The sequence below is a fragment of the Sander vitreus genome, unplaced genomic scaffold, assembly GCF_031162955.1.
Source record: "Sander vitreus isolate 19-12246 unplaced genomic scaffold, sanVit1 ctg689_0, whole genome shotgun sequence".
NCBI lineage: Eukaryota > Metazoa > Chordata > Actinopteri > Perciformes > Percidae > Sander > Sander vitreus.
In genome coordinates this window covers 1-13972 of record NW_027595778.1, presented here as the reverse complement: position 1 = coordinate 13972, position 13972 = coordinate 1, and the positions used below count along the sequence as shown (strand labels likewise).

The following is a 13972-nucleotide window of genomic DNA, read 5'->3' as shown; positions in this document are numbered from 1 at the left end:
TTGTTTATTTTAGTTTTAATTAAAGATGTTGCTTCCAAAAAAAGCTGCACCCTCCGCACAGTTTCCTTTGTCAGCTCTGCCTCCAGCAAAGGAGGAGTAGCGCCTTCTGGCGATGGTGAAATGAAGTTGTGAAACCACTGTCTTTATTTTCTAAGCTCACCAGATGGCAATCTCTGTTCAAAGAAAAGGGTAAACAGCGAATGGCACTCAGTGTGTTTTCAACCCTTTGTTGAACAGAGAGCATCTAGTGAGCTCAGAAAATGAAGACAGTGCTTTTGCAACGCTTCATTTGACCATTACTAGCGCCCCTCTGCTTGACGGAAAGAAAAGCTACAGCACCGGGTATTCCCAGGCGGTCTCCCATCCGCGCATTGACCCGGCCCGACCCTGCTTAGCTTCCCGAGATCGCGTGGTTCAGGGTGGTATGGCCAGTAAGCGAGTGTACCAAGTGAAAACAAGCTATTTAAAGACGATGAACCCCCAGAGGTTCTCAAAACTGTTGAAGACGCAGCTTTGGGGTGCTGAGGAGTACTCAACTACATGTAATCACACTAGTAGTGCACCCATACATTTTGCAGTAGCCTCTGGTAGTTCAACTCACATTCATCTTCGAACCAACAAGTTGAATTGCTTTTTTTGCTCTCTTTTTTTCGGTACTGTAATTAACACTGCTGTATTTTTTAAGCATTCTTTCATTTGTTTTGTTCCATATTTATTCATTCATTTAGCCTGTTGCTATATGTATTCTACATGTATGTATTTCCATGTTTATTTTTTTCATTACTGTAATTATTTCTCAATTCTTTTGAACTTTACCTTTACTCAGACTTGAGTGACTTGTCGCCTTCCCGTAAATTTGCATGATCCAAAATGTAGATATCTTTGATTTCAAAACTATCCAGATCGGCACAATCTTGAAGAACAAGAACAAAGAATTCATGGTCAAAGTGCATGAACTCCTACTTGAATTGTTGAACACTGTGAGGTTGTTTATTTTAGTTTTAATTAAAGATGTTGCTTCCAAAAAAAAGTTGCATCCTCCGCACAGTTTCCTTTGTCAGCTCTGTCTCCAGCAAAGGAGGAGTAGCGCCTCTGGCGATGGTGAAATGAAGCTTTGCAAACCACTGTCTTTATTTTCTAAGCTCACTAGATGGCAATCTCTGTTCAAAGAAAAGGGTTAAAGGAATGGCAATTCAGTGTGTTTTCAACCCTTTGTTGAACAGAAAGTGGCATCTAGTGAGCTCAGAAAAATGAAGACAGTGTTTTGCTTGCTTCATTTGACCATTACTAGCGCCCTCTGCTGACGGAAAAGAAAAGCTTACAGCACCGGGTATTCCCAGGCGGTCTCCCCATCCAAGTACTGACCCGCCCGACCCTGCTTAGCTTCCCGAGATCGGACGAGATCGGGCGTGTTCAGGTGGTATGGCCGTAAGCGAGTGTACCAAGTGAAAACAAGCTATTTAAAGACGATGAACCCCAGAGGTTCTCAAAACTGTTGAAGACGCAGTTTGGGGGCTGAGGAGTACTCAACTACATGTAATCACACTAGTAGTGCACCTATACATTTTGCAGTAGCTCTCTGGTAGTTCAACTACATTCATCTTCGAACCAACAAGTTGAATTGCTTTTTTTTGCTCTTTTTTTTCGGGGTACTGTAATTAACACTGCTGTATTTTTTAAGCATTCTTTCATTTGTTTTGTTCCATATTTATTCATTCATTTAGCCTGTTGCTATATGTATTCTTACATGTATGTATTTCCATGTTTATTTTTTTTCATTACTGTAATTATTTCTCAATTCTTTTGAACTTTACCTTTACTCAGACTTGAGTGACTTGTCGTCTTCCGTAAATTTGTATGATCCAAAATGTAGATATCTTTGATTTCAAAACTATCCAGATCGGCACAATCTTGAAGAACAAGAACAAAGAATTCATGGTCAAAGTGCATGAACTCCTACTTGAATTGTTGAACACTGTGAGGTTGTTTATTTTAGTTTTAATTAAAGATGTTGCTTCCAAAAAAAAAGTTGCATCCTCCGTACAGTTTCCTTGTCAGCTCTGTCTCCAGCAAAGGAGGAGTAGCGCCTCGGCGATGGTGAAATGAAGCTTGCAAACCACTGTCTTTATTTTCTAAGCTCACTAGATGGCAATCCCTGTTCAAAGAAAAGGGTTAAAGGAATGGCACTCAGTGTGTTTTCAACCCTTTGTTGAACAGAAAGTGGCATCTAGTGAGCTCAGAAAATGAAGACAGTGTTTTGCTTTGCTTCATTTGACCATTACTAGCGCCTCTGCTGACGGAAAAGAAAAGCTTACAGCACCGGGTATTCCCAGGCGGTCTCCCATCCAGCACTGACCCGGCCCGATCCCTGCTTAGCTTCCCGAGATCGGACGAGATCGGGCGTGTTCAGGTGGTATGGCCGTAGCTAGTGTACCATGAAAACAAGCTATTTAAAGACGATGAACACCCCAGAGGTTCTCAAAACTGCTGAAGACGCAGTTTGGGGCTGAGGAGTACTCAACTACATGTAATCACACTAGTAGTGCACCTATACATTTTGCAGTAGCTCTCTGGTAGTTCAACTACATTCATCTTCGAACCAACAAGTTGAATTGCTTTTTTTGCTCTCTTTTTTCGGGCGTACTGCTCACCACTAACACTGCTATTTTTTAAGCATTCTTTTCATTTGTTTTGTTCCATATTTATTCATTCATTTAGCCTGTTGCTATATGTATTCTTACATGTATGTATTTCCATGTTTATTTTTTTCATTACTGTAATTATTTCTCACCTCTTTGAACTTTACCTTACTCAGACTCTGAGTGACTTGTCGCCTTCCGTAAATTTGCATGATCCAAAATGTAGATATCTTGATTTCAAAACTATCCAGATCGGCACAATCTTGAAGAACAAGAACAAAGAATTCATGGTCAAAGTGCATGAACTCCTACTTGAATTGTTGAACACTGTGAGGTTGTTTATTTTAGCTTTTAATTAAAGATGTTGCTTCCAAAAAAAGTTGCATCCTCCGTGACAGTTTCTTGTCAGCTCTGTCTCCAGCAAAGGAGGAGTAGCGCCTGGCGATGGTGAAATGAAGCTTTGCAAACCACTGTCTTTATTTTCTAAGCTCACTAGATGGCAATCTCTGTTCAAAGAAAAGGGTTAAAGGAATGGCAATTCAGTGTGTTTTCAACCCTTTGTTGAACAGAAAGTGGCATCTAGTGAGCTCAGAAAATGAAGACAGTGTTTTGCTTTTGCTTCATTTGACCATTACTAGCGCCCTCTGCTGACGGAAAAGAAAAGCTTACAGCACCGGGCATTCCCAGGCGGTCTCCCATCCAAGTACTGACCTCGGCCCGACCCTGCTTAGCTTCCGAGATCGGACGAGATCGGGCGTGTTCAGGGTGGTATGGCCGTAGTGCGAGTGTACCAAGTGAAAACAAGCTATTTAAAGACGATGAACCCCAGAGGTTCTCAAAACTGTTGAAGACGCAGTTTGGGGCTGAGGAGTACTCAACTACATGTAATCACACTAGTAGTGCACCTATACATTTTGCAGTAGCTCTCTGGTAGTTCAACTACATTCATCTTCGAACCAACAAGTTGAATTGCTTTTTTTTGCTCTCTTTTTTTCGGTACTGTAATTAACACTGCTGTATTTTTTAAGCATTCTTTCATTTTGTTTTGTTCCATATTTATTCATTCATTTAGCCTGTTGCTATATGTATTCTTACATGTATGTATTTCCATGTTTATTTTTTTCATTACTGTAATTATTTCTCAATTCTTTGAACTTTACTTTACTTCAGACTTGAGTGACTTGTCGCCTTCTCGTGAAATTTGCATGATCCAAAATGTAGATATCTTTGATTTCAAAACTATCCAGATCGGCACAATCTTGAAGAACAAGAACAAAGAATTCACGGGTCAAAGTGCATGAACCCCACTTGAATTGCTGAACACTGTGAGGTTGTTTATTTTAGTTTTAATAAAGATGCTGCTTCCAAAAAGTTGCATCTCCGTACAGTTTCCTTGTCAGCTCTGTCTCCAGCAAAGGAGGAGTAGCGCCCTCTGGCGATGGTGAAATGAAGCTTTGCAAACCACTGTCTTTATTTTCTAAGCTCACTCAATCTGTTCAAAGAAAAGGGTTAAAGGAATGGCAATTCAGTGTGTTTTCAACCCTTTGTTGAACAGAAAGTGGCATCTAGTGAGCTCAGAAAATGAAGACAGTGTTTTTGCTTTGCTTCATTTGACCATTACTAGCGCCTCTGCTGACGGAAAAGAAAAGCTACAGCACCGGGTATTCCCAGGCGGTCTCCCTATCCAAGTACTCGACCCGGCCCGACCCTGCTTAGCTTCCGAGATCGGACGAGATCGGGCGTGTTCAGGGTGGTATGGCCGTAGTCGAGTGATACCAAGTGAAAACAAGCTATTTAAAGACGATGAACCCCAGAGGTTCTCAAAACTGTTGAAGACGCAGTTTGGGGCTGAGGAGTACTCAACTACATGTAATCACACTAGTAGTGCACCTCATACATTTTTGCAGTAGCTCTCTGGTAGTTCAACTACATTCATCTTCGAACCAACAAGTTGAATTGCTTTTTTTTGCTCTCTTTTTTCTCGGGTACTGTAATTAACACTGCTGTATTTTTTAAGCATTCTTTCATTTGTTTTGTTCCATATTTATTCATTCATTTAGCCTGTTGCTATATGTATTCTTTACATGTATGTATTTCCATGTTTATTTTTTTCATTACTGTAATTATTTCTCAATTCTTTTGAACTCTACCTTTACTCAGACTTGAGTGACTTGTCGCTCTTCCGTAAATTTGCATGATCCAAAATGTAGATATCTTTGATTTCAAACTATCCAGATCGCACAATCTTGAAGAACAAGAACAAAGAATTCATGGTCAAAGTGCATGAACTCCTACTTGAATTGTTGAACACTGTGAGGTTGTTTATTTTAGTTTTAATTAAAGATGCTGCTTCCAAAAAAAAGTTGCATCCTCCGTACAGTTTCCTTGTCAGCTCTGTCTCCAGCAAAGGAGGAGAGCGCTCTCTGGCGATGGTGAAATGAAGCTAGAAACCACTGTCTTTATTTTCTAAGCTCACTCAATCTCTGTTCAAAGAAAAGGGTTAAAGGAATGGCACTCAGTGTGTTTTCAACCCTTTGTTGAACAGAAAGTGGCATCTAGTGAGCTCAGAAAATGAAGACAGTGTTTTGCTTTGCTTCATTTGACCATTACTAGCGCCCTCTGCTGACGGAAAAGAAAAAGCTTACAGCACCGGTATTCCCAGGCGGTCTCCCCATCCAGTATACTGACCCGCCCGACCCTGCTTAGCTTCCGAGATCGGACGAGATCGGGCGGTTCAGGGTGGTATGGCCGTAGTCGAGTGTACCAAGTGAAAACAAGCTATTTAAAGACGATGAACCCCAGAGGTTCTCAAAACTGCTGAAGACGCAGTTTGGGGTTGAGGAGTACTCAACTACATGTAATCACACTAGTAGTGCACCTATACATTTTGCAGTAGCTCTCTGGTAGTTCAACTACATTCATCTTCGAACCAACAAGTTGAATTGCTTTTTTTTGCTCTCTTTTTTCTCGGTACTGTAATTAACACTGCTGTATTTTTAAGCATTCTTCATTTGTTTTGTTCCATATTTATTCATTCATTTAGCCTGTTGCTATATGTATTCTTACATGTATGTATTTCCATGTTTATTTTTTTTCATTACTGTAATTATTTCTCAATTCTTTTTTGAACTTTACCTTTACTCAGACTTGAGTGACTTGTCGTCTTCCGTAAATTTGCATGATCCAAAAATGTAGATATCTTTGATTTCAAAACTATCCAGATCGGCACAATCTTGAAGAACAAGAACAAAGAATTCATGGTCAAAGTGCATGAACTCCTACTTGAATTGTTGAACACTGTGAGGTTGTTTATTTTAGTTTTAATTAAAGATGTTGCTTCCAAAAAAAAGTTGCATCCTCCGTACAGTTTCCTTTGTCAGCTCTGTCTCCAGCAAAGGAGGAGTAGCGCCTCTGGCGATGGTGAAATGAAGCTTTGCAAAACCACTGTCTTTATTTTCTAAGCTCACTCAATCTCTGTTCAAAGAAAAGGGTTAAAGGAATGGCAATTCAGTGTGTTTTCAACCCTTTGTTGAACAGAAAGTGGCATCTAGTGAGCTCAGAAAATGAAGACAGTGTTTTGCTTTGCTTCATTTGACCATTACTAGCGCCCTCTGCTGACGGAAAAGAAAAGCTTACAGCACCGGGTATTCCCAGGCGGTCTCCCATCCAGTACTGACCTCGGCCCGACCCTGCTTAGCTTCCGAGATCGGACGAGATCGGGCGTGTTCAGGGTGGTATGGCCGTAAGCGAGTGTACCAAGTGAAAACAAGCTATTTAAAGACGATGAACCCCAGAGGTTCTCAAAACTGTTGAAGACGCAGTTTGGGGCTGAGGAGTACTCAACTACATGTAATCACACTAGTAGTGCACTCTATACATTTTGCAGTAGCTCTCTGGTAGTTCAACTACATTCATCTTCGAACCAACAAGTTGAATTGCTTTTTTTTGCTCTCTTTTTTCGGTACTGTAATTAACACTGCTGTATTTTTTTAAGCATTCTTCATTTGTTTTGTTCCATATTTATTCATTCATTTAGCCTGTTGCTATATGTATTCTTACATGTATGTATTTCCATGTTTATTTTTTTCATTACTGTAATTATTTCTCAATTCTTTTGAACTTTACCTTTACTCAGACTTGAGTGACTTGTCGCCTTCCGTAAATTTGCATGATCCAAAATGTAGATATCTTTGATTTCAAAACTATCCAGATCGGCACAATCTTGAAGAACAAGAACAAAGAATTCATGGTCAAAGTGCATGAACTCCTACTTGAATTGTTGAACACTGTGAGGTTGTTTATTTTAGTTTTAATTAAAGATGTTGCTTCCAAAAAAAAAGTTGCATCCTCCGTACAGTTTCCTTGTCAGCTCTGTCTCCAGCAAAGGAGGAGTAGCGCCCTCTGGCGATGGTGAATGAAGCTTGTAAACCACTGTCTTTATTTTCTAAGCTCACTCAATCTCTGTTCAAAGAAAAGGGTTAAAGGAATGGCAATTCAGTGTGTTTTTCAACCCTTTGTTGAACAGAAAGTGGCATCTAGTGAGCTCAGAAAATGAAGACAGTGTTTTGCTTTTGCTTCATTTGACCATTACTAGCGCCTCTGCTGACGGAAAAGAAAAAGCTTACAGCACCGGGTATTCCCAGGCGGTCTCCCATCCAAGTACTGACCCGGCCCGACCCTGCTTAGCTTCCGAGATCGGACGAGATCGGGCGTGTTCAGGGTGGTATGGCCGTAAGCGAGTGTACCAAGTGAAAACAAGCTATTTAAAGACGATGAACCCCAGAGGTTCTCAAAACTGTTGAAGACGCAGTTTGGGGTTGAGGAGTACTCAACTACATGTAATCACACTAGTAGTGCACCTATACATTTTGCAGTAGCTCTCTGGTAGTTCAACTACATTCATCTTCGAACCAACAAGTTGAATTGCTTTTTTTTGCTCTCTTTTTTTCGGTACTGTAATTAACACTGCTGTATTTTTTAAGCATTCTTTCATTTGTTTTGTTCCATATTTATTCATTCATTTAGCCTGTTGCTATATGTATTCTTACATGTATGTATTTCCATGTTTATTTTTTTCATTACTGTAATTATTTCTCAATTCTTTTTGAACTTTACCTTTACTCAGACTTGAGTGACTTGTCGTCTTCCGTGAAATTTGCATGATCCAAAATGTAGATATCTTTGATTTCAAAACTATCCAGATCGGCACAATCTTGAAGAACAAGAACAAAGAATTCATGGTCAAAGTGCATGAACTCCTACTTGAATTGTTGAACACTGTGAGGTTGTTTATTTTAGTTTTAATTAAAGATGTTGCTTCCAAAAAAAAGTTGCATCCTCCGTACAGTTTCCTTGTCAGCTCTGTCTCCAGCAAAGGAGGAGTAGCGCCTCTGGCGATGGTGAAATGAAGCTTTGCAAACCACTGTCTTTATTTTCTAAGCTCACTCAATCTCTGTTCAAAGAAAAGGGTTAAAGGAATGGCAATTCAGTGTGTTTTTCAACCCTTTGTTGAACAGAAAGTGGCATCTAGTGAGCTCAGAAAATGAAGACAGTGTTTTGCTTTGCTTCATTTGACCATTACTAGCGCCTCTGCTGACGGAAAAAGAAAAGCTTACAGCACCGGTATTCCCAGGCGGTCTCCCATCCAGTACTGACCCGGCCCGACTCCCTGCTTAGCTTCCGAGATCGGACGAGATCGGGCGTGTTCAGGGTGGTATGGCCGTAAGCTGAGTGTACCAAGTGAAAAACAAGCTATTTAAAGACGATGAACCCCAGAGGTTCTCAAAACTGTTGAAGACGCAGTTTGGGGTTGAGGAGTACTCAACTACATGTAATCACACTAGTAGTGCACCTATACATTTTGCAGTAGCTCTCTGGTAGTTCAACTACATTCATCTTCGAACCAACAAGTTGAATTGCTTTTTTTGCTCTCTTTTTTCGGGTACTGTAATTAACACTGCTGTATTTTTAAGCATTCTTTCATTTGTTTTGTTCCATATTTATTCATTCATTTAGCCTGTTGCTATATGTATTCTTACATGTATGTATTTCCATGTTTATTTTTTCATTACTGTAATTATTTCTCAATTCTTTTGAACTTTACCTTTACTCAGACTTGAGTGACTTGTCGTCTTCCGTAAATTTGCATGATCCAAAATGTAGATATCTTTGATTTCAAAACTATCCAGATCGGCACAATCTTGAAGAACAAGAACAAAGAATTCATGGTCAAAGTGCATGAACTCCTACTTGAATTGTTGAACACTGTGAGGTTGTTTATTTTAGTTTTAATTAAAGATGTTGCTTCCAAAAAAAAAAGTTGCATCCTCCGTACAGTTTCCTTGTCAGCTCTGTCTCCAGCAAAGGATGGTGAAATGAAGCTTTGCAAACCACTGTCTTTATTTTCTAAGCTCACTCAATCTCTGTTCAAAGAAAAGGGTTAAAGGAATGGCAATTCAGTGTGTTTTCAACCCTTTGTTGAACAGAAAGTGGCATCTAGTGAGCTCAGAAAATGAAGACAGTGTTTTGCTTTGCTTCATTTGACCATTACTAGCGCCTCTGCTGACGGAAAAGAAAAGCTTACAGCACCGGGTATTCCCAGGCGGTCTCCCATCCAAGTACTGACCCGGCCCGACCCTGCTTAGCTTCCGAGATCGGGCGTGTTCAGGGTGGTATGGCCGTAAGCGAGTGTACCAAGTGAAAACAAGCTATTTAAAGACGATGAACCCCAGAGGTTCTCAAAACTGTTGAAGACGCAGTTTGGGGTTGAGGAGTACTCAACTACATGTAATCACACTAGTAGTGCACCTATACATTTTGCAGTAGTTCTCTGGTAGTTCAACTACATTCATCTTCGAACCAACAAGTTGAATTGCTTTTTTTTGCTCTCTTTTTTTCGGGTACTGTAATTAACACTGCTGTATTTTTAAGCATTCTTTCATTTGTTTTGTTCCATATTTATTCATTCATTTAGCCTGTTGCTATATGTATTCTTACATGTATGTATTTCCATGTTTATTTTTTTTCATTACTGTAATTATTTCTCAATTCTTTGAACTTTACCTTTACTCAGACTTGAGTGACTTGTCGTCTTCCGTAAATTTGCATGATCCAAAATGTAGATATCTTTGATTTCAAAACTATCCAGATCGGCACAATCTTGAAGAACAAGAACAAAGAATTCATGGTCAAAGTGCATGAACTCCTACTTGAATTGTTGAACACTGTGAGGTTGTTTATTTTAGTTTTAATTAAAGATGTTGCTTCCAAAAAAAAGTTGCATCCTCCGTACAGTTTCCTTGTCAGCTCTGTCTCCAGCAAAGGAGGAGTAGCGCCTCTGGCGATGGTGAAATGAAGCTTTGCAAACCACTGTCTTTATTTTCTAAGCTCACTCAATCTCTGTTCAAAGAAAAGGGTTAAAGGAATGGCAATTCAGTGTGTTTTTCAACCCTTTGTTGAACAGAAAGTGGCATCTAGTGAGCTCAGAAAATGAAGACAGTGTTTTGCTTTGCTTCATTTGACCATTACTAGCGCCTCTGCTGACGGAAAAGAAAAGCTTACAGCACCGGGTATTCCCAGGCGGTCTCCCATCCAAGTACTGACCCGGCCCGACCCTGCTTAGCTTCCGAGATCGGACGAGATCGGGCGTGTTCAGGTGGTATGGCCGAAGCCAGTGTACCAAGTGAAAACAAGCTATTTAAAGACGATGAACCCCAGAGGTTCTCAAAACTGTTGAAGACGCAGTTTGGGGGCTTGAGGAGTACTAACTACATGTAATCACACTAGTAGTGCACCTACTACATTTTGCAGTAGCTCTCTGGCAGTTCAATCCACATTCATCTTCGAACCAACAAGCTGAATTGCTTTTTGCTCTCTTTTTTCGTACTGTAATTAACACTGCTGTATTTTTGCCATTCTTTCATTTGTTTTGTTCCATATTTATTCATTCATTTAGCCTGTTGCTATATGTATTCCTTACATGTATGTATTTCCATGTTTATTTTTTCATTACTGTAATTATTTCTCACTCCTTTGAACTTTACCTTACTCAGACTTGAGGACTTGTCGCTCCTTCTCCGTAGAATTTGCATGATCCAAATGTAGATATCTTTGATTTCAAACTATCCAGATCGGCACAATCTGAAGAACAAGAACAAAGAATTCATGGCCATGCATGAACTCCTACTTGAATTGTTGAACACCGTGAGGTTGTTTATTTTAGTTTTAATTAAAGATGCTGCTTCCAAAAAGCGATCCTCCAGACAGTTTCCTTGTCAGCCTTCCGTCTCCAGCAAAGGAGGAGAAGTGCCTCTGAAGGATAAGAAGAAGCTGTAAACCACTGTCTTTATTCCTTTCTAAGCTCACTCAATCTCTGTTCAAAAGAAAAGGTTAAAGGAATGGCAATTCAGTGTGTTTTCAACCTTTGTTGAACAGAAAGTGGCATCTAGTGAGCTCAGAAAATGAAGACAGTGTTTTGCTTGCTTCATTTGACCATTACTAGCGCCCTTCTGCTGACGGAAAGAAAAGCTTACAGCACCGGGTATTCCCAGGCGGCTTCCCATCCAAGTACTGACCTGCCCGACCCTGCTTAGCTTCCGCATCGGACGGAGATCGGGCGTGTTCGTGGGTGGTATGGCCAGTAGCTTTCTGAGTGTACCAAGTGAAAACAAGCTATTTAAAAGACGATGAACCCCAGAGGTTCTCAAAACTGTTGAAGACGCAGTTTGGGGCTGAGGAGTACTCAACTGGCATGTAATCACACTAGTAGTGCACCTATACATTTTGCAGTAGCTCTCTGGTAGTTCAACTACATTCATCTTCGAACCAACAAGTTCAATTGCTTTTTTTTGCTCTCTTTTTCGCAATTGTACTAACACTGCTGTATTTTTAAGCATTTTCATTTGTTTTGTTCCATTATTTATTCATTCATTGAATATGTTATATGTATTCTTACATGTATGTATTTCCATGTTTATTTTTCATTACTGTAATTATTTCTCAATTCTTTTGAACTTTACCTTTACTCAGACTTGAGTGACTTGTCGCTTCCGTAAATTTGCATGAGATCCAAAATGCAGATATCTTGATTTCAAACTATCCAGATCGGCACAATCTTGAAGAACAAGAACAAAGAATTCATGGTCAAAGTGCATGAACTCCTACTTGAATTGTTGAACACTGTGAGGTTGTTTATTTTAGTTTTACCTAAAGATGTTGCTTCCAAAAAAAAGTTGCATCCTCCGACAGTTTCCTTTGTCAGCTCTGTCTCCAGCAAAGGAGGAGTAGCGCCTCTCTGGCGATGGTGAAATGAAGCTTAGGAAACTACTGCCTTTATTAAGCTCACTAGGATGGCACCCTGTTCACAAAGAAAAGGGTTAAAGGAATGGCACCAGTGTGTTTTCAACCCTTTGTTGAACAGAAAGTGGCATCTAGTGAGCCCAGAAAATGAAGACAGTGTTGCTTTGCTTTTTGGTCATTTGACCATTACTAGCGCCCTGCTGACGGAAAAGAAAAAGCTGACAGCACCTGGTATTCCCAGGCGGTCTCCCATCCAAGTACTGACCCGGCCCGACCCTAGCTTAGCCCGAGATCGGACGCAGATCGGGCGTGAGTTCAGGGTGGTATGGCCGTAAGCGAGAGTGTACCAACTGAAAACAAAGCTATTTAAAGATCGATGAACCCCAGAGGTTCTCAAACTGTTGAAGACGCAGCTAGTTGAGGAGTGCTCAACTACATGCAAACCACACTAGTAGTGCACCCTACTACATTTTGCAGTAGCTCTCGGGTAGTTCAACTACACTCATCGTCGAACCAACAAGTTGAATTGTTTTTTTGCCTCTTTTTTCGGTACTGTAATTAACACTGCTGTATTTTTAAGCATTCTTTTCATTTGTTTTGTTCCATATTTATTCATTCATTTAGCCTGCTGCTATATGGTATTCTTACATGTGATGTATTTCCATGTTTATTTTTTTCATTACTGTAATTATTTCCTCAATTCTTTGAACTTTACCTTTACTCAGACTCTGAGTGATCTTGTCGTCTTCCGTAGAATTTGCATGATCCAAAATGGTGATATCTTTGATTTGCAAACTATCCAGATCGGCACAATCTTGAAGAACAAGAACAAAGAATCATGGTCAAAGTGCAGAACTCCCTACTTTCGAATTGCTGAACACCGTGAGGTTGTTTACTTTAGTTTTAATTAAAGATGTTGCTTCCAAAAAAGTTGCATCCTCCGCACAGTTTCCTTGTCAGCTCTGTCTCCAGCAAAGGATGAGTAGCGCCTCAGGGCGATGGTGAAATGAAGCTTTAGCAAACCACTGTCTTTATTTTCTAAGCTCACCAGATGGCACCCTGTTCAAAGAAAAGGGCTAAAGGAATGGCAATTCAGTGTGTTTTCAACCCTTTGTTGAACAGAAAGTGGCATATTAGTGAGCCTCAGAAAATGAAGACAGTGTTTTCGCTTTGCTTCATTTGACCATTACTAGCGCCCCTCTGCTGACGGAAAAGAAAAGCTTACAGCAATCCGGTATTCCCAGGCTGTCTCCCCATCCAGCACTGACTCGCCCGACCCCGCTAGCTTCCGAGATCGGACGAGATCGGGCGTGACTCAGGTGGTATGCTGTAGTGAGCGTACAAGTGAAAACAAGCTATTTAAAAGACTGATGAACCCCTAGAGGTTCTCAAAACTGCTGAAGACTCAGTTTGGGGCTGATGAGTACCAACTACATGTAACTCACACTAGTAGTGCACTCCATACATTTTGCAGTAGCTCTCGGTAGTTCAACTACATTCATCTTTCGAACCAACAAGTTGAACTGCTTTTTTTGCCTCTTTTTCGGTACTGATTAACACTGCTGTATTTTTAGCATTCTTTCATTTGTTTTTGTTCCATATTTATTCATTCATTTAGCCTGTTGCTATATGTATTCTTACATGTATGTATTTCCATGTTTATTTTTTTCATTACTGTAATTATTTCTCACTTTGAACTTTACCTTTACTCAGACTTGAGTGACTTGTCGTCTTCCGTGAATTCTGCATGATCCAAAATGTAGATATCTTTGATTTCAAAACTATCCAGATCGGCACAATCTGAAGAACAAGAACAAAGAATTCATGGTCAAAGTGCAAGAACTCCTATTGAATTGTTGAACACTGTGAGGTTGTTTATTTAGTTTTACTAAAGATGTTGCTTCCAGCTGCATCCTCCGCACAGTCTCCTTGCCAGCTCTGTCTCCGTGCCAAAGGATGGAGTAGCGCCTCTGGCGATGGTGAAATGAAGCTTGCAAACCACTGTCTTTACAAGCTCACTAGATGGGCACCCTGTT

The 13972-nt window shown here is 40.3% G+C and overlaps 2 non-coding genes and 9 pseudogenes across 2 annotated transcripts; all 11 read right to left on the bottom strand.

Annotated features, from left to right (window-relative positions):
• Positions 1-1315: 1315 nt before the first annotated feature.
• LOC144514769 (5S ribosomal RNA) lies at positions 1316-1434 on the bottom strand (annotated as a pseudogene).
• Positions 1435-2308: 874 nt separating this feature from the next.
• On the bottom strand, positions 2309-2426 carry LOC144514772 (5S ribosomal RNA; annotated as a pseudogene).
• Positions 2427-3301: 875 nt separating this feature from the next.
• On the bottom strand, positions 3302-3421 carry LOC144514777 (5S ribosomal RNA; annotated as a pseudogene).
• An 864-nt stretch (positions 3422-4285) lies between these two features.
• LOC144514768 (5S ribosomal RNA) lies at positions 4286-4406 on the bottom strand (annotated as a pseudogene).
• An 871-nt stretch (positions 4407-5277) lies between these two features.
• LOC144514771 (5S ribosomal RNA) lies at positions 5278-5395 on the bottom strand (annotated as a pseudogene).
• An 873-nt stretch (positions 5396-6268) lies between these two features.
• LOC144514773 (5S ribosomal RNA) lies at positions 6269-6387 on the bottom strand. The gene has a single exon (XR_013501569.1). It is a non-coding gene; the product is annotated as a 5S ribosomal RNA (ribosomal RNA).
• Positions 6388-7257: 870 nt separating this feature from the next.
• On the bottom strand, positions 7258-7376 carry LOC144514766 (5S ribosomal RNA). The gene has a single exon (XR_013501568.1). It is a non-coding gene; the product is annotated as a 5S ribosomal RNA (ribosomal RNA).
• An 871-nt stretch (positions 7377-8247) lies between these two features.
• Positions 8248-8366, bottom strand: LOC144514775 (5S ribosomal RNA; annotated as a pseudogene).
• Positions 8367-9215: 849 nt separating this feature from the next.
• On the bottom strand, positions 9216-9324 carry LOC144514774 (5S ribosomal RNA; annotated as a pseudogene).
• Positions 9325-10192: 868 nt separating this feature from the next.
• On the bottom strand, positions 10193-10310 carry LOC144514767 (5S ribosomal RNA; annotated as a pseudogene).
• A 1842-nt stretch (positions 10311-12152) lies between these two features.
• On the bottom strand, positions 12153-12273 carry LOC144514770 (5S ribosomal RNA; annotated as a pseudogene).
• Positions 12274-13972: the final 1699 nt, after the last annotated feature.